Below are 12865 nucleotides of genomic sequence, written 5' to 3'. Positions count from 1 at the left end.
TGTGTGAATGGGATTCCGGATCAGACCACAATCGTGAGTCAAAGCAGGGCCAACTGCAATGCTCAGATTTATAGCCATCAATAAATAAATAGATGGATACTATTCTGAAATTAAAACTGGAACCAATTATTTAAAATTTATACCAGTTGAATTAATTTATCTCTGATGCTTTTGTCTTGTTTCCGGTACAGACTGGTTTAAAATCAGAATTTGTGTTTGATTTGTGGTAAATCTGTAAACGGGCTCCGTGACACATTTCAAAAGCAGATTCAGAGACTCCCCTGAGTTGAACAGACCCATCGCCCTGCGGCTCAGAACTAGGGAGAAAATCGCCCAAAACATTGGCTCACACTCGGTCCCGCTCGGTTGATGCAGAGTGGATTGTTCCGCAATGTACTTGGCAGATAATTGTGGCGGATCCGGTTGTAAGGAGCTCACACCAGGATCTGCACCATTGAAGAGAGGGGGATATAGTCATTCGGGGTTTAATGGGGGCAGTCGCCAGCTGTAGGAAGCAAACACCAACATCTGCACGGATAACGGTGGCTGCTCAGATCAACATCTGCGCGGATAAAGAGAGGGGCTTTAGGGATTGGATAGTTGGAGGCCTGTACAAGCGCTCCTGTAGAGCGGCCGTGCCCGGGCACCGCCAGCTGTAGTGAGAATTGAGCACAAGAATGTGTTTCCACAGTTAGGAGGCTGCCTTCTTCCCCACACCCGATGCGCCCTCCTCCCCGGGAATTCAGCGAGACTCCGCCCAGTCCGCCCACCTCTCACTTTCAAATTGCCCGGGACAGAAATATGACCAGAGGTGGCTCCAAACTTCAAATCCGGGCCAACATGTGGAGCAACATAACGGCACATCCCCTCCAAAACCTTATATTAAATCAATAAACTGTAATAAAAAGCATATCACCGTGTGAAGGATGGTGCAATTAAATATTTTAACAATACCAGGATAATTATCACAGTTTCTGACATCTTCACATCATCTGCAAAACATTTGGGATCAGATCAATTATTTCTACACCTTTAGAGCGTGTTTCCCGGCTCCAGACAACATTAAACTGAAGCACGGAGTCAGTCGGTTTGTTTAATGCGGCCCTTCACTGTACAGAAAGCAAATGTGCGGTTTTCCCGCAACAAAAGCTTTTCAGGAAACCTACAAAAATCCTTGGTTGAGAAATATTGTCCAACAGCGACACCTATTGACGGGATCCGGCTGGAGTTTAAAGTAGGAATTTAATTTTCCGAGTATTGCAGCGAACTTGCTCGGGAAATCGCTGAGCCGAAGGTGTTCGGGAGCTCGGGAACATTGAAACTGAAAGCGGGTTGAATCAGGAAGTGCTGAGCGTGAACATGGCTTCCAGGCAGCAGCCCGAGAGTTGGACCGAGGAGGTAACTTGTCCCGTTTGTCTTGAATTCTTCACCGATCCGGTTTCACTGGAGTGTGGGCACAACTTCTGCCGCTCCTGTATCACACGGTGTTGGGAAAAGGAGAGAAACTCCTGCCCGGAATGTAGAGAGGAATTTCCGGAAAGAAACCTCAGAACCAGTCGGGCCTTAGCCAGTCTGGCGGAGAAAGCTCGAAAATTAAACCTGGATCCGAAAGAGAAGGAAAATAAACTTCACTGTGAGGAACATCAGGAGGAACTGAAGCTGTTTTGTGAAACTGACAAGAAACTGATCTGCTCCATTTGTAGAGATGCGCGGGAACACAAATCTCACAACTTCATGCCGATTAAAGAAGCTGCTGAAATCTACAAGGTAAAATGGAACAGATTTTATCACCTGGTTATTTTATCACTTTTCCATAGTCCAGCTCTTTCATTCTGTGATTTTCTCTCCCAATCCCAGGATCAGCTGAAATCCTCTTTAGAATCTCTCACAGAGAACAAATCGGCGGTTCTGGAAACGGAACTGAACCAGAAACGGCGGATTTCCGAAGTTAGGGTGAGGTCTCCCGGTGCTGATTTTCTGGATTCTCGGTTAGTTTTGTTCCCTCTATCGCGGTACATGATTACTTTTCACCTTTCATTTGGTAGGGGCAGTCCAGCAGTCTGCAAACGCGCATCACATCCGAGTTTGCTGAAATGCACCAGATTCTCACTGAGAAAGAGCAGCGGTTAATCGGAGATCTCAGGGGAGAAGAGCAGAGGATTGTGGAAACAATGGAGAAAAACCTTCGAGAAATTCAAGAGAATTTAAATTCTATTCAGGAGAAGCTGTCAAAGTTGCAGAAACAGATGGAGCAACAAGACGCGCTGACATTTCTGAAGGTGAGGATTATATTGCGGGTTAGTTGCAGAATAAGCGATGACAATGTTGAAATAAATGCAGCATTTGCTGAAAAATTCGAAACTGATTTAAACCGAGTGTTTTGTCTATTCCGGGGCGGATCTGCTGTTGTGACTGAACTAACCGACTCCCACACTGTCTGCAGGATCCGCGATCGTGTTCCCGTGATCGTAATACTTAGGTTGTAATTATTTCTGTGTCGCCAAGAGGTTAATATTCTCCTGGAGCTCACATTACAATCCAGTTCCAGTTACACTGTGTGTGAGTGTGGGTGTGTCTGGTGCGGTGGGTGTGAGAGTCACTGTGTCTCTGAGTGAGACTGGTGTTCAGTTCCAGTTACACTGTGTGAGTGTGTGGGTGTGTCTGGTGCGGTGGGTGTGAGAGTCACTGTGTCTCTGAGTGAGACTGGTGTTCAGTTCCAGTTACATTGTGTCAGTGTGTGGGTGTGTCTGGTGCGGTGGGTGTGAGAGTCACTGTGTCTCTGAGTGAGACTGGTGTTCAGTTCCAGTTACACTGTGTGGGTGTGTGGGTGTGTCTGGTGCGGTGGGTGTGAGAGTCACTGTGTCTCTGAGTGAGACTGGTGTTCAGTTCCAGTTACATTGTGTGAGTGTGTGGGTGTGTTGGGTGAGGTGGGTGTGAGAGTCACTGTGTCTCTGAGTGAGACTGGTGTTCAGTTCCAGTTACATTGTGTGAGTGTGTGGGTGTGTCTGGTGCGGTGGGTGTGAGAGTCACTGTGTCTCTGAGTGAGACTGGTGTTCAGTTCCAGTTACATTGTGTGAGTTTGTGGGTGTGTCTGGTGCGGTGGGTGTGAGAGTCACTGTGTCTCTGAGTGAGACTGGTGTTCAGTTCCAGTTCCATTGTGTGAGTGTGTGGGTGTGTCTGGTGCGGTGGGTGTGAGAGTCACTGTGTCTCTGAGTGAGACTGGTGTTCAGTTCCAGTTACATTGTGTGAGTGTGTGGGTGTGTCGGGTGCGGTGGGTGTGAGAGTCACTGTGTCTCTGAGTGAGACTGGTGTTCAGTTCCAGTTACACTGTGTGAGTGTGTGGGTGTGTCTGCTGCGGTGGGTGTGAGAGTCACTGTGTCTCTGAGTGAGACTGGTGTTCAGTTCCAGTTACATTGTGTGAGTGTGTGGGTGTGTCGTGTGAGGTGGGTGTGAGAGTCACTGTGTCTCTGAGTGAGACTGGTGTTCAGTTCCAGTTACATTGTGTGAGTGTGTGGGTGTGTCTGGTGCGGTGGGTGTGAGAGTCACTGTGTCTCTGAGTGAGACTGGTGTTCAGTTCCAGTTACATTGTGTGAGTGTGTGGGTGTGTCTGGTGCGGTGGGTGTGAGAGTCACTGTGTCTCTGAGTGAGACTGGTGTTCAGTTCCAGCTACACTGTGTGGGTGTGTGGGTGTGTCTGGTGCGGTGGGTGTGAGAGTCACTGTGTCTCTGAGTGAGACTGGTGTTCAGTTCCAGTTACACTGTGTGAGTGTGTGGGTGTGTCTGGTGCGGTGGGTGTGAGACTCACTGTGTCTCTGTGTGAGACTGGTGTTCAGTTCCAGTTACACTGTGTGAGTGTGTGGGTGTGTCTGGTGCGGTGGGTGTGAGAGTCACTGTGTCTCTGAGTGAGACTGGTGTTCAGTTCCAGTTTCACTGTGTGGGTGTGTCTGGTGCGGCGGGTGTGAGAGTCACTGTGTCTCGGAGTCAGACTGGTGTCCAGTTCCAGTTACATTGTGTGAGTGTGTGGGTGTGTCGTGTGAGGTGGGTGTGAGAGTCACTGTGTCTCTGAGTGAGACTGGTGTTCAGTTCCAGTTACATTGTGTGAGTGTGTGGGTGTGTCTGGTGCGGTGGGTGTGAGAGTCACTGTGTCTCTGAGAGAGACTGGTGTTCAGTTCCAGTTACATTGTGTGAGTGTGTGGGTGTGTCTGGTGCGGTGGGTGTGAGAGTCATTGTGTCTCTGATTGAGACTGGTGTTCAGTTCCAGTTACACTGTGTGAGTGTGTGGGAGTGTCTGGTGCGGTGGGTGTGAGAGTCACTGTGTCTCTGAGTGAGACTGGTGTTCAGTTCCAGTTACACTGTGTGAGTGTGTGGGTATGTCTGGTGCGGTGGGTGTGAGAGTAACTGTGTCTCTGAGTGAGACTGGTGTTCAGTTCCAGTTACACTGTGTGAGTGTGTGGGTGTGTCTGGTGCGGTGGGTGTGAGAGTCACTGTGTCTCTGAGTGAGACTGGTGTTCAGTTCCAGCTACACTGTGTGGGTGTGTGGGTGTGTCTGGTGCGGTGGGTGTGAGAGTCACTGTGTCTCTGAGTGAGACTGGTGTTCAGTTCCAGTTACACTGTGTGAGTGTGTGGGTGTGTCTGGTGCGGTGGGTGTGAGACTCACTGTGTCTCTGTGTGAGACTGGTGTTCAGTTCCAGTTACACTGTGTGAGTGTGTGGGTGTGTCTGGTGCGGTGGGTGTGAGAGTCACTGTGTCTCTGAGTGAGACTGGTGTTCAGTTCCAGTTTCACTGTGTGGGTGTGTCTGGTGCGGCGGGTGTGGGAGTCACTGTGTCTCGGAGTCAGACTGGTGTTCAGTTCCAGTTACATTGTGTGAGTGTGTGGGCGTGTCTGGTGCGGGGGGTGAGAGAGTCACTGTGTCTCTGAGAGAGACTGGTGTTCAGTTCCAGTTACATTGTGTGAGTGTGTGGGTGTGTCTGGTGCGGGGGGTGAGAGAGTCACTGTGTCTCTGAGAGAGACTGGTGTTCAGTTCCAGTTACATTGTGTGAGTGTGTGGGTGTGTCTGGTGCGGTGGGTGTGAGAGTCATTGTGTCTCTGATTGAGACTGGTGTTCAGTTCCAGTTACACTGTGTGAGTGTGTGGGTGTGTCTGGTGCGGTGGGTGTGAGAGTCACTGTGTCTCTGAGTGAGACTGGTGTTCAGTTCCAGTTACATTGTGTGAGTGTGTGGGTGTGTCTGGTGCGGTGGGTGTGAGAGTCACTGTGTCTCTGAGTGAGACTGGTGTTCAGTTCCAGTTACACTGTGTGAGTGTGTGGGTGTGTCTGGTGCGGTGGGTGTGAGGGTCACTGTGTCTCTGAGTGAGACTGGTGTTCAGTTCCAGTTACACTGTGTGAGTGTGTGGGTGTGTCTGGTGCGGTGGGTGTGAGAGTCACTGTGTCTCTGAGTGAGACTGGTGTTCAGTTCCAGTTACACTGTGTGAGTGTGTGGGTGTGTCTGGTGCGGTGGGTGTGAGAGTCACTGTGTCTCTGAGTGAGACTGGTGTTCAGTTCCACTTACATTGTGTGAGTGTGTGGGTGTGTCTGCTGCGGTGGGTGTGAGAGTCACTGTGTCTCTGAGTGAGACTGGTGTTCAGTTCCAGTTACATTGTGTGAGTGTGTGGGTGTGTCTGGTGCGGTGGGTGTGAGAGTCACTGTGTCTCTGAGGGAGACTGGTGTTCAGTTCCAGAACCTGACCACACAAATTCAGATTTTCCAACTGCATCCTCTTTCTATCAGAGGCTTTTAATAATTTTTGGTGAAATGTCTGCTGCCTGGTTTTCAAATATATCCTGTTTCTATCTGCGCCGTCCCGGCAGTGAGAATTCGGAATTCTCAGCATCTTGTCACAATGTGGGTGTAATTTCTGCTGTCCGGATATAGACGGTCAGTCTCCGTCAACTCAGATTTGTGTTTTATTGGTTTCAGGCGGAAACGTGTCAGGAGAGGAGGTAGGATACACTGTTTACTGAAACTCTGCACAATTTAATAAAATAACTCAGCAAAGAGTGTATGGTCAATTTATAACATCTACTCTTTAATATTTACAGGACTGGTGAGGACTATTATAAACCATCATTAGCAGATGGCAAGCTGTCGATCGGAAAGTTCAACGGCCCTTTACAGTACACAGCGTGGAGAGAAATGATAGACGCCATTAACCCCGGTAAAACTCTTATATTCCTTTTCCTGATTTATCAATCCAGATGAGAGGAGTCTAAACTGGCTCCCAGACCCCAGATTAAATGATCACTGATGTCCGTGTCTGGTCTGGAGGTCAGGACCTTGGCCAATATTTTACAGCCAGCATTAAGGAGTGTGTCTGGTGTCCGCTGGGAGCTTGTCCTGTTTGGAGTGAAGAGCACAGTCTGGGTCTCCACTCCTGGTTCCTGTATGGTCCATAGGTGGGGCGAGTGTGAGGAATGCTGATGCGGGGACTCCTCATTCGGGACACTGAACTGAAGCATCACTTTGGGTTGTCCTGTTAATCAAATTTCATTCGGATGGAGCGGCCTCCTTCTCCAGGAATGTGTGTCTCCAGAGTAATGGGGAGGTTGCTGGTGATTAGTGTGACTGTCCTCTGCTCTTGGCTGAGGAGAAGGCGGCCAGCATTTGTCCCACCCACTCACTCATAAACCTGGTGTGTCCTGAGGGCGATGAGGAGGGTCTCCTGTAGAAATGCCGCTTCCACCTGTCCTGTTATGTCGATCAGTTTAGTTTTGGCTGATTGTGTGTTGGAGTCTATTGAGATTTATGGATATCAGGATGTCGGGGTTTTTATAAAGTTAGTTTCCCTCCTCCTCTGGGTTCTCTCTTCCCCTCTGCAGCAGTTCCCATTCTTTTGCTTCTTTTGCCCTTTTCCCTTCCCTTCTCTCTTTCCTTCCGGTGTCTGTACCTTTCCCCCTCTTCCGTTTGGAAGCCCCGCCATAGCCTCTGGCGCCGATTCCTTGTGTGATTCTGAAGGTCCCTGGGTCACTCTGCAGCCGCTGAGAACAGCAGGGGACCGGGGGGCCGCAGAGTTCCTGGTCGGATCGCAGTGGGCAGCAGAGGTCAGAGCGACCCCAGGAGCGTAAACCCCCGGGTCAGAGCAGATTCCAATAACAGAACCTGGAGCCCTTTAAAAACACCGCAGTTCCCGGGAATCCCCCGAATGGCCACTTTAAAAAGGGCAAGTGTTTGAATAAATCACAGCAATAAACTAAACCGCTCACTGTGTTATTGTAACTTTCCCCCAGCTCCAGCCTCTCTGACTCTGGATCTGAACACAACCCATCCCCGGCTCATCGTGTCTGAGGACCGGACCAGTGTGAGACTCGGAGACAAATGGCAGGAGCTCCCTGACATCCCGGAGAGGTTTGATTCCTGGCTCTATGTCCTGGGATCGGAGGGATTCACATCAGGGAGACACTACTGGGAGGTGGAGGTGGGGAACAAGACGTGGTGGTGTCTGGGAATGGCCCGAGAGTCTGTCAACAGGAAAGGGATAATCTTACTGACACCTGAGCTCGGATACTGGATTGTGTGGCTGCTGCCCGGAAGTGGCTATGTTGCCTTCACCTCCCCCTCACGGACCTCCCTCACACCGAGCAGGGATCCCCGGAAGATCGGGGTGTTCCTGGACTATGAGGGTGGACAGGTGTCATTTTACAATGCGGACAACATGTCCCATCTTCACACCTTCACCCACACTTTCACTGAGAGACTCTTTCCCTTCTTCAGTCCGGGACCGAGTGAGGGCGGGAAAAACTCCGCCCGGCTGACAATCTGCGGGGTGAAAGGTCACGAACAGCTCCATCCCATAATTTCACACCGCCTGCCAGCCTCCTGCCAGCTGCAAACTGATGGGTGTCGGTCTCAGTCACAGGTGGTGCGGATGGTCCCAATGTCACCTGAGGTCAGGGCGGCTACAACTGAGTGACAATGTCTTGTTGGTGATATTTGTTTGTTTAATCGGTGCAGTGGAACAAACTCGTGGCAACTGCTCCAGAGACTCCTGTAAAATTAAATTAAAAAACAAAAGAACATCGAGAATCATCGAGGCCCAGAGACAGAGAGAATTTAAACATGGGCAGAAATACACCAAGGGAACCACAGACTCAAGATGGGAAGAAAAGGTAAAGAGGGGCAGGAGAGAGGAACTAGGGTGAGATAGAACACCAGTGGGAAGCACATGACAAAGAGGACCATCCGAGACACGGCAAATTAAATAATACCCGAGGGAAGGAAAAAGTAAAAGGGGACACTAGGTAAGAAGTAAAATCAAAAAGGAACAAAGGGTTTTTAAATCAGTTAAACTAAATAAAAATAAAGACTTGCATTTATATAGCGCCTTTCGCGACCTCAGGACGTCCCAAAGCGCTTTACAGCCATTGAAGTAGTTTTGAAGCATAGTCGCTGTTGTAATGTAGGAAAGGGGGCAATGGGAGAAATATAAGAAAGGGAAACTGCCGAGAGAAGGTTGATGAAGATGCACACCATGAGATGTGTTTGTTGTGGGATGGTCACAAATGAGGGAGCCCAGATACAATAGAGGGAGGAAGAGATGTGAAAACTGTGTGTTAATCAGTAACCTTACAGTAAGACTTATGGCCTTAGAGAGCAAGGAACATGAACTTACAATGTAGAGTAATAAGGAGCTGAGAGCACAGCAGAGTGAGCTGGTAATGGAGTGAGCTGGGGACAGAGTGAGGACATGGACAATGGGAATTTGGTGGGAGTGGGAATTCGGTGTAGAGGGGGTAGGATCTGCTAAGTACATTAACTGAGGGACAAAATGTTATTTTTAACTCAATATTAAAACTTTGAAGTTGCACAGGAAAGGATTACTTTGTACATTGTGGAAATGTGAGATTTTGTCTCCCAGCCCGAGATACAGGAGAGTTTTAAGTGAGGCATTAGAGAAGACCATACTGGGGGTCAGAGTAGTAGAGGAGACCCCAGTACCTAGAGGAGGAGGGTGGGCCTCTGTTACGAAGGGGGCCAGAAATCATGGTCAGGTAGAAGAAAGTTAATGGAGGAATTTCAAGTGTGGTATTTCCTGAAATACTACCCGTGCCACGTGCTAGTGAGGAGACGGAGGGTAAGTAGGCAGACCAACTTGGGCTTTGGTGTAAGGAATCAGTGTTTCCGTTCCTCAAACAGTGGGACACACAGAATCATAGACAGAGGAGGTCAGTCGACCCATCGTGCCTGTGCCGGCTCTTTGGTAGAGTTATCCAATTAGTCCCACTGCCCTGCTCTTTCCCCATCGCCCTTTAATGTATTTCCATTAAAGTATTTATACAATTCCCTTTTAAAAGTTACTGTTGAATCTGATTCCTCCACCCTTTCAGACAGTGCTTTCCAGAATACGATAACTTGATGCGTAATATTTTCCCCCTCATGTCACGTCTGGTCCTTTAGCCAATCACCTTAAATCTGTGTCCTCTGGTTACCGACCCTTCTGCCACTGGAAACAGTTTCTCCTTATTTACTCTATGAAAACCGTTCATGATTTTGAACACCTCTATCAAATCTCCTCTTAACCTTCTCTGCTCTAAGGAGAACAACAACAGCTTCTCCACATAACTGAAGTCCTTCATCCCTGGTACCATTCTAGTAAATCTCTTCTGCACCCTCTGTAAGGTCTTGACATCCTTCCTAAAGTGTGGTGCCCAGAATTGAACACAGTGCTCCAGCTGAGGCCTAACCAGTGTTTTGTAAAGGTTTAGCACAACCTCCTTGCTTCTGTAATCTATGCCTGTATTAATAAAACCAGATCCGTATGCTTTTACAACAGCCTTCGCAACTTGTCCTGCCACCTTCAATGATTTATTTACACACACCCCCAGGTCGTTGTGTTGCTGCAGCCCCTTTATAATTGTAGCATTTAGTTTGTATTGTCCCTACTTATTCTTCCCAACAAAATCTATCAGTTCACACTTCTCTGAGTTAATCTTCACCTGTCCTTGTTCACCAGTCTGTCTTTGTCCTCCTGAAGTCTGTTTCTATCCTTCTCATTGTTTTCCACATTTCCAAGTTTTGTGCCATCTGGAAACATTGAAATTATACCCTGTATACCCAGGTCTAGGTCATTAATATATAAGAACCTTACAATTGCCATAAGCCTTCTTTTTCTATTTCATTTTAAGCTCTAGCTTTGGATGCCCTTCCTTTTCCCCTTGTGGCAATGTGCCTGCTCTGTACCTGAACCATCTCCTCTTTGAAGGCCTCCCATTGGTCAATTACTGTTTTGCCTACCAATGTTTGATTCCAATCCACCTGGGCCAGATCCCTTTTAAACTCACTAAATTTGGCCCTCCTCCAGTTAAGTATTTTTAGGCTTGATTGTTTCTTGTTCTTTTCCATAACTATTCTCAACTTGTTCATATTATGATCAATATTCCCCAAATGCCGCCCCCACCCACCAGCCCCCCTCCCCACCCCACTGAAGCATGCTTCACTTGCCCCACTTCATTCCCCAGAACTAGATCCAGCACTGCTTCCTTCCTCGTTCGGCCAGAAATACATTGACCAAGAAAGATCTCTTGTACACATTTCAGGAAATCCTCCCCCTCTTTGCCCTTTACACTGTCACTATCCCAATCTATATTAGGGAAATTGAAATTCCCCATTATCATTACTCTATATTCCTTGCATCCATCTGTCATTTGCCTGAAAATATGCTCCTCTATCTCCTTTCCACTACTTTGTGGCCTATCATAGACACTCAATAGCCAGTAATATTAAGTTCCCACTCCTTCCCTTCTTTCACCCAGGTCTCTGATATTGCCACTATTTCACAGTCCCAGGATAGAAATGCTTAAAATGATGAAAGGATGGGACAGGGTAGGTAGAAGCAGACGGTTTGCAGTGGTTGAGGGGTCAAGAACAAGGGGCGATAGATCAAAGATTAATGTAATAGATTTAGAACAGGGAGCAGGAGAAACCTCTTTACACAGAGAGTCATGAGGCTGTGGAATTCACTTGCAGGGTTAGTGGCTGAGGCAGAAACTATGTCAACATTCAAGCTTAGACTGGAGAGAAGAAGAAAAAGGGGTTGAAGGGATATGGGAACAGGACGGTTAAACGTGAATAGAATTACTGGTTTTGGTGGAGGGTAAATGCTGACATGGACTGGTTCTGTCAACTGGTCTGTGTCCATGTTGTAACTTTTATGTTTTTCTCTGTGTACTCACTCAGACTCTGTACACTTGGGATTATGTTGTACTTAAGGTGTGAACCAATGCAACTCATCACTGTACGCAACACTTTTCGTTTAACTGCACTTCCATTTACTATCTCCCAATAATTTGTCCTTATTCTTGGGTGGGGAAATAAATAGAGCAAAACTGGTATTTGGCATCCACGGGTTAAGTATGTAAAATGCACGTTGGAGAGCTGAATAAATCAATCAGGGACCAGATATCTCCAGATATATTCAGGGAGGGACGGGGAGCGGGTTCGGTCGGTGTCCAGGGAAGGGGGAGACAGGTTGGGGTTTGGGTTGGGGGAATCCTTGGTTAGACCACAGTACTGGCGGAGGTAGGCTGTGCCCTCCCTCTTCACCTGTTCTGTCTCTTTACTGGTCCGCTGTACTTTACCAGAAACTTGTGTTTTAGTTTAATTCAAACTTTCTCTCCGGATGTTTTATGTTTCCCATCTCTGCCATTTTCTCCCTTTTGCCTTAGGGCTCTCGCTGCTTTAGATTTCCTACGACCTTTGCTCATTTCGTGGCCTGCAGTTACTCATTGGTTGCGCTGGTCTTTTCAGCACAATTCGTCCGAATCGGTGTAACCCGTGCAAAAGATCACGGAATTTTAAGCACAAATTACATTCAACACAAATCAGTCTTCCGCGATCTTTTGCACTGGTTTAAAAAACATTGCGCTAGAAGCAGGCCCCACCCACAATAATGGCCAGGCCCCCAGGATGAATTAATCACCAGTGGGAGTTTCCACTAATTGTGCTCGTTTGCAGGCCTTCGAGGAGGCTCCAAAAATTAATCTGCTTGTTTTGGGTGCAAGGACACCAATAGGCACATCTGAAAAAATGTCCACCGTATATTTTTTCTCAATTTACGAATAAACTGACTACTGTACCCCAATATAAATCACACATTAGCTGCATATTTTTAAAGTTATTTTCTGTAAATTAAAATTGGGTTATTCACAGTCATATCCCCTGTAACTGGAGCAAACAGCATTTCTGGTAACAACAATGCGTTCTCAAGTGCCTCAATGGGTGCATTTCAAAAGTGAATTTATTTGAACAGGAATTTTAAATCTTGCACTCCTATCACTGGAAAAGAGTTAATCTGGTCTCCTATGGATATAGGAAAATTATATATTATATGCATATATACATGATAGCATTTACACAAATATAGATAGCTATCTGAACACCATAGGAGACAAAGCAGTCCGCTTGATCAGCAGCCAGTTCACCACGTTCAAAATCCCCTCCCTCCCCCACCTTCAAAATCCCCTCCCTCCCCCACCTTCAACATCCCCTCCCTCCCCCACCTTCAAAATCCCCTCCCTCCCCCACCTTCAACATCCCCTCCCTCCCCCACCTTCAACATCCTCTCCCTCCCCCACCGTCAACATCCCTTCCCTCCCCCACCTTCAACATCCCCTCCCTCCCCCACCTTCAACATCCCCTGCCTCCCCCACCTTCAACATCCCCTCCCTCCCCCACCTTCAACATCTCCTCCCTCCCCCACCTTCAACATCCCCTCCCTCCCCCACCTTCAACATCCCCTCCCTCCCCCACCTTCAGCATCCCCTCCCTCCCCCACCTTCAACATCCCCTCCCTCCCCCACCTTCAACATCCCCTCCCTCTCCCACCTTCAACATCCT

The 12865-nt window shown here is 48.0% G+C and overlaps 1 pseudogene across 1 annotated transcript; it reads left to right on the top strand.

Annotated features, from left to right (window-relative positions):
- The first annotated feature begins 1303 nt into the window (after positions 1–1303).
- On the top strand, positions 1304–7904 carry LOC147095879 (zinc-binding protein A33-like; annotated as a pseudogene). Its single transcript, XR_015074837.1, has 6 exons — positions 1304–1767; positions 1858–1953; positions 2046–2279; positions 5954–5976; positions 6076–6191; positions 7261–7904. The product of XR_015074837.1 is annotated as a zinc-binding protein A33-like (transcript).
- The last annotated feature ends 4961 nt before the right edge of the window (positions 7905–12865 follow it).

Source organism: Somniosus microcephalus, unplaced genomic scaffold (genome assembly GCF_052327205.1).
Source record: "Somniosus microcephalus isolate GS21.2 unplaced genomic scaffold, FLI_Smic_1.0 unresolved_chr1, whole genome shotgun sequence".
NCBI classification, from domain to species: domain Eukaryota; kingdom Metazoa; phylum Chordata; class Chondrichthyes; order Squaliformes; family Somniosidae; genus Somniosus; species Somniosus microcephalus.
The sequence above is the reverse complement of the archived record's forward strand: the minus strand, read 5'-3'. Positions and strand labels throughout refer to the sequence as shown.